The sequence below is a fragment of the Mobula birostris genome, chromosome 14 (assembly GCF_030028105.1).
Source record: "Mobula birostris isolate sMobBir1 chromosome 14, sMobBir1.hap1, whole genome shotgun sequence".
Classification (NCBI taxonomy): domain Eukaryota; kingdom Metazoa; phylum Chordata; class Chondrichthyes; order Myliobatiformes; family Myliobatidae; genus Mobula; species Mobula birostris.
This window is the reverse complement of record NC_092383.1, coordinates 14960467-14977549: the sequence shown is the minus strand read 5'-3', so window position 1 is coordinate 14977549 and position 17083 is coordinate 14960467. Positions and strand designations below refer to the sequence as shown.

The 17083-nt window shown below is 41.1% G+C and overlaps 1 pseudogene; it reads right to left on the bottom strand.

The window, feature by feature from the left end:
- Positions 1 to 1455: 1455 nt before the first annotated feature.
- LOC140209714 (UDP-glucuronosyltransferase 2C1 pseudogene) overlaps positions 1456 to 17083 on the bottom strand; it is an 80145-nt pseudogene continuing 64517 nt past the window's right edge.

Here is a 17083-nt window from a genome sequence, read left to right as displayed (position 1 = left end):
TCTATTTTTTTTACAGAGGTGATTTAACTTTATACGAGGTGATAGTATTCAAGCTCTGCCATAAAGGGCAAGCCTATTGTGTTGATTCAAGTTTGTTCAGGGATTCTCACTTCACCCATGAAAAGACTTTACGGAGGTCGTATCTTCACCTCTTGTAACTTTCTCAATAACCAGACTTGAATTCTTCCAGTCTAGTTCTCATAGTTCATCCAGGAGTTCTGTTCGCAGAGAACTCGAATGACTGAATGATTATGTGGGGACATTCTTGTCCACAGATGTTTTAATAAAATCTGTTCCAACCACGACTCAGAAAACAGACTCAAAGCAAACTCGTAGCCACTCCTCAGCCTCCTGTGACCTCCAGTTCATTGTCCTGAATGCTGAAGCTTTGCTCTTCAGCCTCTGCCTATGTGCAGCTATGAAAAGCACAGCCGAGTGATCAGATTTACCAAAATGTGGCCTGGGAATTCCATGTCTTATTAAAACAGTGGCCGAGTATGTTGGGACCTCTGGTGCTACAGGTTTTACTGCTGCTTGTGAGAAGGGAGAAAAGAGAAGGCTTTGGATGAATGTTTCTATCATTAACTCTGATCTTGTTTCTTGTTTTGTGGATGTCTGTGAAGTGTGAGAATTTCAGCTTGTATTCTGTATATGTTCTCTGATATTAAAATGAACTTTTGAACATTTCTTGGAGGGAAATTGCATGCTGCAGATTGCAGTGAGAGTAATTTGAAAGCGATATATTTAACAGTATATTTAGAACTACTGTCTGCAGCCCACAGAATGTTGCTGATAATCACTGGTGGCATCTTACAAACAACGAAACAGACTTCAAATCATGCAACATGGGCCACTGAAGCTCCTTCTGAGTGACGTTCAGCCTGATATTGAGAGGCTAATATCACTGCAGAAAGCCCTCACACAAAGGAGAAAAATCAATGAATGGCAGTCTACTAGTGTGCACTCTAACATTATTAATGAAAATTGCTTTTAATGCAATTAAATAAAGAAAATATTTTATTTCTCACGTTACAAAATTGAATAACGTTCGTGATTATTTGTCACTGCTTTGAATTTGCCGTTCCCATTTTTTTTTCATTTCTGCATTCTAAATCAAAATTTTTTATAGTTTTTATGTCGTTGAGAAAACATGTTAAGGTCAATGCATACAATACATTGATGGAATCTGAGTGACTCAACAGGTTTAGGGAACTGTGTGGCTCATTCCTCTTCAGATCACTTGATATTGCTGTCCATTTCTCTGCAGATGATATGTGTAAATACGTTTAACCTGCACATTGTAAACTACTTATTCTGTACTGCGATCAGCATCAAAGATATATTTGACAATGAACTTTGACCATTTTTGCATAATTTTTAGACCAAAATTTCACTGGGATTCATGAGTGATAAAATTAATTTGACCGACATGAAGAATCATTAAAATCAAACACCTTTCAAAAGAATATTTCTTTATTCTTAGATCAGCTGAATTAGTTTGTTTTCTCTTACACCTCTGGTCACTTTTTTACATCCCCTGTTTTCCCGGTGAAATGTGGATCAGGTAGTTACAAATCTTTTATGCATATCAAAGCACAAAGTCTATTATATAATGTGTCTATTGCTGATGATTTTACTCAAAATAGCCTTTGCTAAATTCATGAAATCTGGAAAGAAGATTCCATGGATTAACTTCAGGGAAAAAAGATCAATCAGTTATAAAGAGCATAAAACACCATATCCCAACACAAGATCATGTAACCTCACTCAGTCTTTTGCTTTCTTCTACATGTAATACAACAAAGTTTCTTCAGTGCTACAACCAGCAGCACTGTGAGCATGAGGAACATGGACAACAGAAAAACCATCACATCCACACAATAGTAATTGTACCAAGGCAGTCGGTAGGATTCAGAGCGCAAATGCCCTGCTCCTTTGTGTCGGGCAACATACTCAATCCAGAAAACGGCTCTCTCCATTGGAGACTCTGGTTGGTCCCGGTGGAGAGCAGAGAGTTTCTTCATGTTATCCCGGTAAAATGTGCCGTTTATCACCTCATTAAGTGCCTGCAATAGATCTGTTGAATGCATGGTTGCAACATTAAGCACCTTTGCTGCACCTCGGGATTCCAGTCGAACTGCATTGTAAAACTGGTCAAAAATAAGAGGAATGCCAATCACTGGCACCCCGTGGTAGATGGCCTCATAAATGCCATTGGTACCACAATGAGAAATGAAGACTCGTGTGTTGGGGTATCCCAGAAGGTCGTTCTGAGGGATCCATTTTGTCAGTAGTGTATTATTACCTATATTGGGAGGGATTTCCCCATCATATTTCCAAATAACCTTCTGGGGTACTTGAGCGAATGCCTCAGCTATTTCCATTGTAATCTGCTTTGGTAAGGAATCAATAAGGGATCCTAATGACATGACAATAAGTCCATGCTTCCCTGAGCTTTGAACAAATTCTTCAAACTCTGCCACTAGTGGTCGGGCTGGTTTACACTGGAAGCCTCCAATGTGGACAATATTTGGCATGGTGGGTCTTGCGAATTCAAATACAAAATCTACTCTCATCAGCAACACATCAGCCCTCAAGAGAAGTGTTTGGATATCTGTGTCTGGTCCCAGATGTTGATGACAGATTTCATTATAAATTGGGCATATAAATAATTTTGCGGTGACCAGCTGAATAAGATATTGCACAATGTTTTCTGTTCCCAGGAGAAAATTCATTTTGTCTGTAAAGTGTGTGTCTGGATATGGGATGTAAGAAAGTGGCAATGGGGCAAAATGAGAATGAGCTTCTCCAAAACAATGCCATCTAACATTATACACCATCGGGATTTTTAAATAATAAGCAAGCATTGGACCAGCAACTAAAACAGGATCTGTAAGCAATATCTCAAAATTTGCATTCTTAAGCTGGTTTAACAAACTTTTGTTTTCAAATATTGCCCTAGTTTCCTTCTGAAACAAGCTATGTAAATAATACATGAAAACACTTGAAGATAACTGCAACTTAATTTTGCCCCATGTTGTCCAACCATTTTGTAAGCATTCCAATGAATTTTGCAAAAGCAATTTAATCTGCTTGATAACATTAGATAGTTCAATGTATATTTCTTTTTCAGTCGTTATGATTTCAAAGAGATCTGGTCTTTCTTTTAGATACAAACTTGATGAGTAAGAAAGCACTGTGATATTGTGTCCATGTTCTTTTAGTTTTTCTATTAGTATCTCCATATTGATCCAATGACTTCCGCCCACGGGCACAACCAATATTTTAGCCCCTTGTGTTACTGGACAAGGCAGCATGATGAAAATGCTAAGGATACATGCAATCTGCATTCTGCCTTTCCATCCAGGACTGTCCATCTTGAAATTAGCTGATCACACCGATCCTGTTGTAGAATTGATTAGAAATGTTGGTAAGCATAATAATAAATAAGCAACAAAAATATTTTACATGTAGTTGTGTGTTTTCTTGTCGCCACTTTAACTCTACTCACTGTATGGACACTCCCGGTTGTAGCTGAATTTGAACGACATACAACATACAAATATAATTTGGAAGCAGAACTCAGCTGCACAACTAGGTCACCTTTCTGGTTCAAGGGTAACAAGTTACAACAGGGATAGTGAGCAACAGGTTCTTTTCTTGAGTTTAAAGAGCAAGACTTTGCATTACAAATACCAGAGTAAAGTCTGATTTATACTTGTGCGTACGAGCTACACTGTAGGCTTGATTTATACTTCTGCGATACCCTAAAATTTGCTCTTTCAAGTTCTTTTAACAGAGTTTTGTTTTGAAAAATTGCAATACCAAATGATTGATTCCATTTGTGAACTTTATATGAAATATGCTTCATGAATTTTTGGAGCTTCATATGGTCCCAAATGGTCCCACCATTCTGTAACCTCTTCAATGACAGTTCCACAATTCTTTCAATCATAATTGACAGAGATTTGTCATATTTCTCTTGAATTTCAATAACAATGGATTGATAGAGATCAGGATTTTCCTTCATATGTGAAGATGAAGAATAGTAAAGCACAGTAACATTGTGTCCATGAAGTTTCAGCTCTTCTACGAGAATTTTCCTATTAATCCAATGACTTCCATCCACAGGTATAACCAATATTTTAGCCCCTTGGGTAACCGGACAAGTCAGTGTGATGAAAATAATACCAAGAGCAGATGCAATCTGCAATCTGCCTTTCCATCCAGGTCTACCTATCTTGAGAAAAGCGGATCACACTGAGTCTGCAGTAAAATTGTTAAAAAAAATACTGGTAAGCATTATAAATTCACAACAAAAACATTTAACCCAGTGGCTCCCAACCTTTTTTATGCCATGGACCATTATCATTAAGTTAGGGGTCTCTGGTTTTTAGAGTACCTGAATCGGTTAAATGTTGTTATACGAAAGACATTAATCTTTTAGATTTCCTTCTGTTTTTCTTGAGTGACTTGCTCTTTGTAATGCAGTCTCCTGCTGCTTTCTGTCTAAACTTAAATTTACTTTGATCAGCTCCTAGATTCCGAGTTTCTTGTAATGATTTAAACGGAAGCCCTATTAGCGCTAACTGCGATTTCACCAATCAACTTCCTAACTATTTACTACATCTCTCCCCTTCCTAGTTTCAACCGCCACTTTATGTTTCTCTGTCTCCTCCCCCACTTCTTAAATCTACTTCTCATCTATTTTTTTCTCCAGTCCTGCCGAAGAGTCTCGAAACGTCAACTTTACTTTTTCCCATAGATGCTGCCTGGCCTGCTGAGTTCCACCAGCATTTCATGTGTGTTGCTTCCACCTCCTTACACTCCTTGTTGACATGGGCTGCTGCTGGACAAGAGCTAAATACCTGGGTGTTAACAGGACCAGATTGTGATCAGATTTGCCAAGCAGTGGAAGGGCATATATGCATCCTTTACTTTTGCAAACAGAAGGTCCAGAGCTCTATGCCCCCGGTAGGAAAGCTGACATATTGATATGAAGTTGGTATTGTTGCCTCGAGAGAAACATGATTGAAATACCCCGTAACAGCCAACAAAAGCAAACACATTAGAGTTCGTATTTTAGCAAAGGTCGAAACAATAGCATCACAAACTACATTTGCGTCAGCCGACGGTTGTACGTAAACTGCAACTAAAACGGCAGTTGAGTGAGAATTCCCATATCAGGTTTATGCATATCCAAAATAATCTACATTTATAATAAATACCAAAAATGCTGACATAGATCGGTGGGACCCCACACTAGTCACAGCCCTCCAGTCAGAGAATTGACATTCTCCTTCCTTCCAAAATAACTCTGAATCCACCTCACAAGCTCCCATGAATCCTATGTGACCAAACCTTCCAAAGTCCACCTACCACTCAGGACCTTGTAAAGTCCAAAATTGATTCCATATTGACAACCTTCACTGCTCTAACTTCATCCAAGCTCTTCCTTACTTCCCTGAAAAGCTCGAAATGATGTTGCAGGTACAACTTCCGAATGGGCTGTGCTGAATGAGTTCCTTTCATGGAGTGTACATTGTCAACTCTAGCTGAGCGGGCACTGGAAATCAGAACTTCGTTCCCTAACATATTCCCAGACTTGGTAATTTTAATGTTTCTACACAAATGCATTGTAAACATACTCAGCCTCAAGCTGGTTATAAAATGTACCCAAAAATAACCAGGATTAGAGAAGTAATTACAAAGTGATAAAGAACACCTTGTGAGTGATAGAAAGATTTTCTTTGATGCCGCAATCATGAAGAAATCTGCAGATGCTGGAAATTCTTCCTATAGATGCTGCCTGGCTTGCTGCATTCCACAAGCATTCTGTGTGTGTTTCTTTCATGTCGTTGTGATTTCAGCAAAGGAAAAGTTACCTGCATTCTTCGGCTCTTTGGAGACAAGTCTAGGAGATTGGGTCATATTCAATGTGATACATTCACTTTTTCTTCAGTCCTGCCGACTGTTTTTATCAGTATGAACAATGTTGTTTGGCTTGTGTCTCCTGAGTCAGCACAGAAGTCAAGGTCAAGTTTAAAGCCAGACTCACAAGTACGTACATTAGATTAAATTAGATTCAACTTTATTGTCATTGTGCCGAGTACAGATACAAAGCCAATGAAATGCAATTGGCATCTGACCAGAAGTGCAAAAGAATTGTATTATTTACAAAATAACTGTGAATAAAAGGTAAGTGCTACAGCATACAAATATTAAAGTACTGAGACGGTCCAGTATGGGTGCAATACTGTTTAGTGCTGTGATGTGAGGTTCAGCAGGGTCACAGCCTCAGGGAAGAAGCTCTTCCTGTGCCTGCTGGTGCGGAAGCAGAGGCTTCTGTAGCGCCTACCGGATGGGAGGAAAGTAAAACGTCCATGGTTAGGGTGAGATGTATCCTTGAAAATGCTTCTCACCCTGCCCAGGCAGCGTTTATGGTGGATGTTCTCAATGGTGGGCAATTGGGTGCCGATAATCCGCTGGGCAGTTTTCACCACCCACTGGAGTGCTTTGCGGTCCAATACGGGACAATTGCCATACCACACCGAGATGCAGTTGGTGAGTATGCTCTCAATGGTACAGCGGTAAAAGTCTGTCAGTATCCTGGGACAGAGGTGAAGGTAATGTCGCACCTTTTTAATCAGGATGCAGGAGTTCAGGGACCAGGTGAGATCATCAGAAATGAGGACATCAAGGAATTTGAAACTTGATACACCCTCCACTGCAGCTCCGTTGATGTAGATGGGGACATGAGTGTGGCTCCTAGTATGCCTGCTCTCCACGATAATCTCCTTGGTCTTCTGGGTGTTAAAGGCCAAGTTGTTATTAGCATACCATGCGGCCAGGTGCTGGACGTCATCCCTGTAGGCTGTCTCGTCATCCCCTCTGATCAGGCAAACCACCGTGGTGTTGTCTGCAAACTTGATTATGGAGTTACAACCGTGTACAGGAACGCAGTCATAGGTGATAAAGGACTACAAAAGAGGGCTCAGCACGCAGCCTTGATGCACATCGGTATTCAGTGTGAAAATGGAGGAGAAGAGGCTGTATAATCATACACAGGCATAAATGAAAAACTTGGCTTCAAGCAGCATTACAGGCACATGTAGGCAACATTCACAGGGAAACACAAATTAAACCTCAATTTAAACTCTTGACTCTGTAATTCTATATTTTCAGGCACAGAATTGCATGAACAAACTTTTAAAGTGAGTTTGACCCTACTTTATTAAGAGGGTTCAAGGAATTCAAGAAGGTTCCTGGAAATTTTGGCTCGTGAAGCTTCTAATCTCCCATGTGTACATAAGATATGACATAGCAGAGGTTTGAACTCTGATCACCTGTTATTTAGACCAACACACAGAAAATGCGGGATTAACGCAGCAGTTCAGGCAGCATTCATGCCATATGAAAGATCTATGGAGAATAAGAAACATCAGCATTTTGTGCTAAGACCTTTCATTAAGAATCCCATCAGAGGAAAGAGGGGTGTTGGTGTGTTTTCTTGGCTGTAACATAGGTGTGGTTGGAGCAGGACAGGTTATTGGTGATATTTGTTCCTCAGAACTTGAAGCTCTCAATCCTCTCAACCTCAGTACCTTTGATGTAGACAAGAGCACATTTATAGCCCTCCTTTCAGATGTCAAACAACAGTTCTTTTGTTCTGCTGACATTGAAGGAAAGGGTATTGTCATGGCACCATTTTCCCCAGCTATCGATTTACTTCTTGTACACTAACACACCATTATTTGAGATATAGATCTCTACAGTGGTAGCATCTGCAAACTTGTAGACGGAGCTGGAGCAAAACCTGGCCATGTAGTTATGAGTGCAAAGGGAGTACAGTGGGAGGAAGTGTAACAAACCGTACTGTGTATCTCTCTTGAATTTACCTCCTCTCACCTTAAATACATGTATTCCATTATTCAACACGTCTACCCCGGGAAATGTATATGCCTGTGTACCCTATCAATGCATCTCAATATGTTGTAAATGACTCTCAGGTTTTCCCTCATGTTCTGATGCTCCAGAGTAAACAACTTGGGTTTGTCCAGCCTAACTGGACAGTTGTCTTCCATCATTTACACAGTCCACATTTCAATGTTGTGGCCGTTTGACTGTCTTCTTCTTTTGTGTCAACTTTTCTTCATTTACTGATCTCATGTATTTCAACCTCAGTCATTTTTCAATTAAATCATTGTATTATGCTAACCACTTTGTTTCTGTGTCAAAGTGCCCGCTGATAAGTTTTCTGCCCCTACCACTGAACGAAGTTATTACAGATAGTAAATTTGCCAAGTTATCTCTCCTGTGTTCATTGACATTTTACCTCTCTGTGTTGTTTAACTTTATCTTTGCTTTCAAATCCTTCCATGATCTTTCCTTTCCTCACCTCCGTAAACTCCTCTGACCCACAACAGTCCAGAAATCTCCACTTTTGTAACATTGACATCAATTTACTGCAAGTCTCCTGCACTCCACCATTGACAATGGTGTCTTCAGCTGCTTAATCCCTTGGTCATGGAATCTTAATCATTAGACTCCTTCTTTCTTGCAAAGTTCCTCAAGACAGTCTCTGTCATTTTGCTGCATTTATGTTCACTATATTCATTCTGGTGTCCAACAGGAATGTAAAATAGTTAAATACTCAAAATAGAGATGTAACATTCCAGGATTCCACAGCCTCTTCTCATCACCATCATTAGGGAGGAGGTACAGAAGCCTGAAGGCACAGCCTCAGCATCTTAGGAACAACCCTGAACTGATTTCACAACTATGGACTCACTTTCAAGGACTCTTTACAACTCATGTTGTCGGTATTATATTTTTTGCTTTGCATAATTTATCTTCTTTTGCACATTTGTTGCTTGTCAGTCACTGTAAGATTCAAGATTTTGATTTTGAGATAAATAATGCTAATCTAATAAGTCTTTAAAAATCTTTAGTCTTGAGGTTCATTGAAAATATTGCAGCACAGATTCACAATTTTAGCAAGTATATTAACACTAATGAACTCAAAATGTCAATGTCCAGTTTATTGTCATACCCAAACATACATGTATGTAGAGTTGCAATGAGAAACTTGCTTGCAGCAATGTCAAAGGCACATAACATCATAGATGCAACATTTACAAGAAAAACATAGATTAATAATGTAGATTATACATTTTTTACAAGAACGACTGCAATTAGAATAAAATTAACCAAGGCCATTGCCGTACAATGTGATCATGTTGTTGTACATAGCTAGTGATTATGATTGTACAGGTTGATTTAATAACTGATTTGTTAAAGGGTTGTAACTGTTCTTGAACTTAGTTGTGTGGGTGAACCACTTGCCCAATGGTAGCTGAGAGAAAATTCCATGACCCGGATTATAGGGATCATTGGTAGATGTTACCTTCTTCAGGCAGCGCCTCTTGTAGTTACTCCTGATGGTGGGTTGGGATGTACCTGTGATATATTGGGCTGAGTCCACTACTCTCTTTAGTTTCTCAACTTCCTGCATTTTTGTTTTGTCATTCCAGTCCATGAAGCAACTAGTACATCTGCACATGTCTGTTGGAAGTGTTTGGTTGCGTGCTGAAAGTACTTAGATTTCTAAGAAGACAAAGATGCTAGAATGCTTTCCTTGTGATTGCATTGATAATTGCATCGATGAGATGGGCCAAGGACAAGTCATCTGTTAAGTTGGAATACAAAAACACCTAGGAGTATCAAGCTGCTGACACCTTCCAGCTGTCACCGACCAACCTGGACCAGTGCATCTTCACCCAACTCTCCATTCCTGAAGAGGCAGATGGGCTCGTGATTCAGATCATGCATCAGCTAACTGAGTGGCTGAACTAGCCTGAGAGTTGACTAACTTATAGCATAATTAAGAAAATGGCACAGGAAAGGTCACATCTGCTAGTGAATCACAAAAGTTTGTGGCCAAGTGAAAGAAAGTTACTTAATTTCGCATAACAGTAGATGACCTTGGTTTTCCCCTGTAAAATAGGAAATCAAAGAGATTGCAGATGGTGGAAATATGGAACAGACACACAAAATGCTGGAAGAACTCCACAGGTCAAGCAGCATCAACAGGTGTGGGGGGAGGGAACGGAATGAAGTGACAAGTTTTCAAGCAAAGACCCTACATCAGGACTCAAAAGAAACGTGCAGAATTCAAAATGAAAGCGTGGTGAGAGGGAGTAGCAAAAGCTGCCTGGTGATAGGTGAATCCGGGGTAGGAAGTTGGAAAAAAGGGAATGAGGTGAGGATCTGGCAAGTGACTAGTGGAGAAGGCAATGGGAAAAAGAAAAAGGAATCTGATAGGAGAGGACAATAGAACATAGAACATAGAATAGTACAGCACAGTACAGGCCGTTTGGCCCACAATGTTGTGCCGATCCTCAAACGCTGCCTCCCATATAAGCCCCCACCTTAAATTCCTCCATATACCTGTCTAGTAGTCTCTTAAATTTCACTAGTGTATCTGCCCCCACCACTGACTCAGGCAGTGCATTCCAAGCACCAACCGCTCTCTGAGTAAAAAACCTTCCTCTAATATCCCTCTTGAACTTCCCACCCCTTACCTTAAAGCCATGTCCTCTTGTAGTGAGGTGACCAGAACTGGATACAGTACTCCAAGTGTGGCCTAACCAGAGTTTTATAGAGCTGCATCATTACATTGTGACTTTTAAACTCTATCCCTCGACTTATGAAAGCTAACACCCCATAAGCTCTCTTAACTACCCTATCCATCTGTGAGGCAACTTTCAGGGACCCTGCCATTTACTTTGTATCCTGCCTTGGAGTTTGTCCCTCCAAGGGGTACCACCTCACACTTCTCCGGGTTGAACTCCATCTGCCACTGCTCAGCCCACTTCTGCATCCTATCAATGTCTCTCTGCAATCTTTGACAATCCTCTATACTATCTACAACACTACCAACCATTGTGTCGTCTGCAAACTTGCCAACCCACCCTTCTACACCGACATCCAGGTCATTAATAAAAATCACGAAAAGTAGAGGTCTCAGAACAGATCCTTGTGGGACACCGCTAGTCCACAATCCTCCAATCAGAATGTACTCCCTCCACCACGACCCTCTGCCTTCTGCAGGAAAGCCAATTCTGAATCCACCTGGCCAAGCTTCCCTGTATCCCATGCCTTCTGACTTTCTGAATAAGCCTACCATGTGGAACCTTGTCAAATAGACCATAGAATAAAGGGAGGGAGCATCACATCCCTTTTGTACTAGTCATTCCTCCCCCAGAAGAGATCCTAATGATCAGAAATCTGAACCCCTGTCCTCTGTACCATTCACTCGGCCACACATTCATCTGCCAAACCATCTTATTCTTACCCCCACTGGTGTGTGGCATGGGTAGCAACCCAGAGATTACTACCCCGGAGGTCCTGCTATGCAGTTTTCTATCAAGCTCCCTAAATTCCCTCATCAGGACCCCTCACCATTCTGTCTATGGCATTACTACCAACATGTACCAAGACTTCTGACTGCTCACCCTCCCTCCTTAGACTGCCGTGGACCCAATTCGAGACATCCCTGCCCTGTCACCTGGGAGGCAACGTACCATCTGAGTGTCTCAATCATGCCACAGGTTCACGTCTCTATTAATCTCCTATCAGCATTGCAGACCTCTTCACCTTTCTTCTGATTCAGCATCAGAAACCCGGTCACTGCAGCTTCCACTGGGGGGGTCATGCCCCTCAATGGTATCCAAAGTGGTAGACTTCTTATTGAGGGGACAGCCACTGCAGAATGGCCATCTGCTTTGACAAACGAGTCCTTCATGAGATCTGCAGATTATTAATTAGCTTGGAGGGAAGTTACATGCTGCAAATTGCAGAGAGACTAATTCAAGATAGCTATATCAAACAGTATATTGACAACTACTGTTTGCAGTCGACAGAACATGGCCGATGATCACTGCTGCCATCTTACCAGCAGCGAAACAGACTGCAAATCACTGAACCTAGGGATCTGAAACTCCTTCTGAGTGGTGTCCAGCCTGATGTTGAGAGGTTGTTGTCATTGCATGAAGCCCATCGATCTCACAGAAAGATGAAAATACAATGAAATTACAGTGAGTGACTGAACTACCAATGAACACGCTGAAATTCTTAATGAAAATTGCTTTCACTGTAATCAAATAAATAAATAATTTTATTTGTCACTTTGAAAAAAACAAAAATTTTTGCAATTATTTGTCACTGCTTTGAATTTGAAGTTCCAATTTCTTTAACTATGCATCATAAAAGGAATTTTTTAAATAGTTTATATGTACTAGCCAGAAAGAGAGAGGAGGGCACTGGATATGTGCTTAGAGAGCCCAGAGGGCAGTAACCCAAAAATGGCTGCGAACCACTGCTTCAACTATTTTATTACTCCTGATTATTATTCCATAATATAAGGTTCCATGGATTATCTGCAGAAAAAACATCTTCAATTAATTTTTAAAAACATAAAACTACATCTCCCAACATAAAATAGATTAACCTTACTCAGTCTTTTGCTTTCTTCTATATCCAAAATGACAAAGTTTCTTCAGTGCTACAACCACCAGCACTGTGACCATGAATAACATGGACAACAGAAAAACCATCACCTCCACACAGTAGTAAGTGTACACCAGGGCAGTCAGTAGGATTCAAAGCTCAAATACCCTGCTCCTTTGTGTCAGGCAACGTACTCGATCCGGAAAATGGCTCGCTTCATTGGTGACCCTGGTTGGTCCCGGTGGAGAGCAGAGAGTTTCTTCATGTTGTCCCGGTAAAGTGTGTTATTCATCACCTCATTAAGTGTCTGCAATAGATCTGTTGAATGCATTGTTGAAACCTTAAGTACCTTTGCTACACCTGGGGATTCAAGTCTGACTACTGTGAGGGGATCCTGGAGTACCCCTATTAACTGTTTGGAGAGAGACATTTATCATTGATGGTTTGTTTGGAAAGGAGAGAGAGACAGAGTTATTTACCACCGATATGTTGCTTTTGGAAAAGAGAGAGAGAGACGAAGATTAACAGTTGGACTGTCACTTTAAGGAATTGGAAGTAACTTTGGATTTTTACTGAGTTTGGAGTTGGAGACAGCACCGAGCAGCTCATAAGTTGCTATGGTGACCAAAGGCAGATTGTTGATATTTCTTCCAAGGACTGGTTGCCTGCTTGTGCACTCCTTCACAGACAAAGGAAGGAGGGACTCTTTGAATCACAGGTGATGCCCAGCCTGGTGAAATAAATAGGAGGTCAGATGATACAGACCTCAGGACACATGATCTGAACACTGAATGAGCATTGTTGTCCCTACAGAGAAAGTGGGTTTTGGAGGATCGAACAGGCGGATCGATCCCAAATTGCTATTCCAGCGTAAAGAAGGGGTTGACTGGTGGGGAGTTGTCTATGTGTCCACCCTTGCCGGGTTGATAGCTCCACCACAGGAAGACCAGTCCCCCGGTTAAAGTCACAGTCGGTGACTCGTAAAGGATTTCGGAGGACGAAATTTTGTTTGATTTATTTACATTTATATTACTGTATTGCGTAGTTACTAATAAATGTTATTAGTTGTTAGCAATACGAGACTCCAAAGTGTTTTCTATTTCTGCTGGTTCTTTATCCCCATCACAGGGTACGTGACACTACATTGTCGAACTGGTCAAAAATAAGAGGCATGCCAATCACTGGCATACCATGGCAGATGGCCTCATAAATGCCGTTGGTACCACCCTGAGAAATGAAGACTCGTGTGTTGGAGTGTCCCAGAAGGTCGTTCTGAGGGATCCATTTCGTCAGGAGTGCATTATTACCTATATTGGGAGGGATTTCCCCATCATATCTCCAAATAACCTTCTGGGATACTTGAGCAAAGCCTCAACTATTTCCATTCTAATCTGCTTAGGCAAGGAACCTACCAATGTCCCCAATGACATCATAATAAGTTCATGCTCCCCAGAGCCTTGAACAAACTCTTCAGACTCTACTGCTAGTGGTCGGGCTGGTTTACACTGGAAGCCTCCAATGAACACAATATTTGGCATTGTGGGTCTTGGGAATTCAAATACAAAATCAATCCACATTAGCAACACATCAGCCCTCAGAGAAGTGCTTGAATGTCTGTGTCTGGTCACAGCTACTGATGACAGATTTCATTATAAATTGGGTATACATAAAATTCTGCAAACACTAGTTGAAGAAGATTCAGCATGAAGTTACAGACTCTTTGGATAAAATTCATATTATCTGTCAATTGTGTGCCAGGTTTTGGGAAATAGGAAAGTGGTGATGGGGCAGAGAAGAAATGGGCTTCCTCACTTATCTGCCATCGAACATCGTACACCTGCGGGATTTTTAAATAATGAGAAAGCATTGGTCCAGTACCAAGAACAGGATCTGTAAGTATTAAGTCAAAGTTTGCACTTTCAAGTTGTTTGAACAGTGATTTGTTTCCAAAAACTGCAATATTAAAAGCTTGATTCAAATGCATCATCTCACAGTTAAGTAAGTTAAATTACATTTGCCGTTCCTCCACCCATCTCTCGAAGTGATCTCTGGAATTCATTATACCTTGCTTCATTATCAAGAAGCCCAGAAAACTCTGTAATTGCACTAGAGCTGTTAAACATGTCATGTACATTCATAATCCAAATAATTTACATTTATAATGAATAACAAAGATTATAATGTAAAGGAACCCTTAGAGGGCAGTGATCATAATATGAGTGAATTCATACTGCTGTTTGAGAGGGAGAAGCACAAGTCACATGTATCAGTAGCGCAATGAAATAAAGAAATTTTGGACCACAGGACAATGATGCTAATGAGGTATTATTGGGACATAAAGAAATGGCAGGTGAATTTAATGGGTACTTTGCATCTGTCTTCTCTGTGGAAGACACTAGCAGTGTGACAGAGGTATGTGATTGTCAGCGAGCAGGAGTGCTATTATAAAGCACAAACTGCCAGGAAAACTGAAAGTTCTTAAGGTGGATAAGTCACCTGGAGCAGATGGACTACGTCCCAGTGTCCTGAAAGAGGTTGGTGAAGAGATAACGGATGTATTGGTCATGATCTTTCAAGAATCACTTGATTCTAGAATGACCCTGGTGGACTGGATGATTGCAAATGTCACTCCACTCTAAGAAGGGAGTAAGGCAGAAAAAAAAGGAAATTACAGGACAGTTAGCTAAATCTCAGTGGTTGTGAAATTGTTGAAGTCTATTATTAAGGATGAGCTTTTGGGGTACTTGGAGACTAATGATAAAATAAAGTCAAAGTCAGCATGGTTTCTGTGAAGGGAACTTTTGCCTGATAAATCTCTTAGAGCTCTTTGAGGAAGTAACAAGCAGGATGACCAAGGGAGAGGCAGTGGATGTCATTTACTTGGATTTTCAGTCGCATTTGATAAGGTGCCAAACATGAGGCTGCTTAACAAGACAAGATCCAGGGCATTACAGGACAGACACTGGCATGGATAGAGGAATGGCTGACAGGTAGGATGCAGCGAGTGAGCAGGGCCTTTTCTGCTTGGGTACCGTTGACATGTGGTGTTCCTCAGGAGTCAGTATTGGGACTGCTACTTTTCACATTGTTTGTTAATGGTTTGGATAATGGAATTGATGTATTTGTGGCACAGTTAGCAGATGATTCACAGATTGGTGGAGGGGTAGGTAGTGCTGTGAAAGCAAAGTGATTGCAGCAGGACTTACACAAATTTGAAGAATGCGCAAAAATGTCGAAGATGGAATACAGTGTTGGGAAATGTACAATAATGCATCTTGATAAAAGGTGGAATAATACAGAATATTATTTAGATGGGGAGAAGGTTCAAACATCAGAGTTGCAGAGGGACTTACGAGTCCTTGTGCAAGACTCCCTGGTTTATTTACAGGTTGAGTCTGTGGCAAAGAAAGCAAATGCAATGTTAGCACTTATTTCAAGGGAAATGGAATATAAAAGCAAAGAGATAATGCTGAACTTTTATAAGACATTAGTCAGGCCACAATTGTTGTATTGTCAATAGTTTTGGGTCCCATATCTCAGAAGGGATGTGTTGTCATTGGAGAGAGGCAAGAAGAGGTTCACAAGGATGATTTTAGGAATGAAAGGGTTAACTTATGCGGTGCGTATGGCAGCTCTGGGCCTGTACTCACTGGAATTTAGAAGAATGCATGGGGACCTCATTGAAACCTACCCAATGTTGAAAGGACTGTATAGGGTGGATGTGGGAATGATGCTTCCTACCATGGGGCTGTCCAGAACGAGAGGCCACAGCCTCAAAATTGACGGGTGACCTTTTAGAACATAATTATTTTAGCCAGAGAGTAGTGAATCTGTGGTGTGCTCTGCCACAGATTGCAGCGGAAGCCAAGTCTCTGGGTATATTTACGCAGGAAGTTGATCATTCCCTGATTGGTCAGGGCATCAAGAGATATGGTGGGAAGGCGGGTGTACCGGGATGAACGGGATTCGGGATCAGCCATGATGGAATGGCGGAGCAGACTCGATGGGCTGCTCCTAATTCTGCTCCGATGTCTTTCGTTCTTATGGTCTTATTACACTGATCGGAGGGCCCCCACGCCCTCCAGTTGGAGAATTGGCATTCCCCTTCTTACCCCACACGAGTCATATCCCCTCAGTCAGAGAATTGACTTCCTGCTTCCTCACATCGAACCAGGTCTGAATCCACCTCGGTAGCTCGCCCTGAATCCCATGCGACCAAACCTTCCAAAATCGGACTGCCATGTAGGACCTTGTAAACTTCTTAATGAAATTAGACATCTGCCACTGCCCTAATTTCATGAATTCTTATAGTTATTTCCCTGAAAAGCTTCAAAGGATATCGGGGATACGACCTCCCAATCAGCTGTGCTGAATGAACTACTTCCCTTCATGGAACGGACATTGTCGACTCTTGCTCAGTGGGCGCTGGAAATCAGAACTTCCGTTCCGTAACATCTGCCCTGAGGTGGTAATTTTAATATGTTTCTACACAAGTGCATTGCAAATGTACTCAGTCTCAAACTGGTTATAAAATGCATCTAAACTAACCTCGGTTCGAGATAAAATTACTATT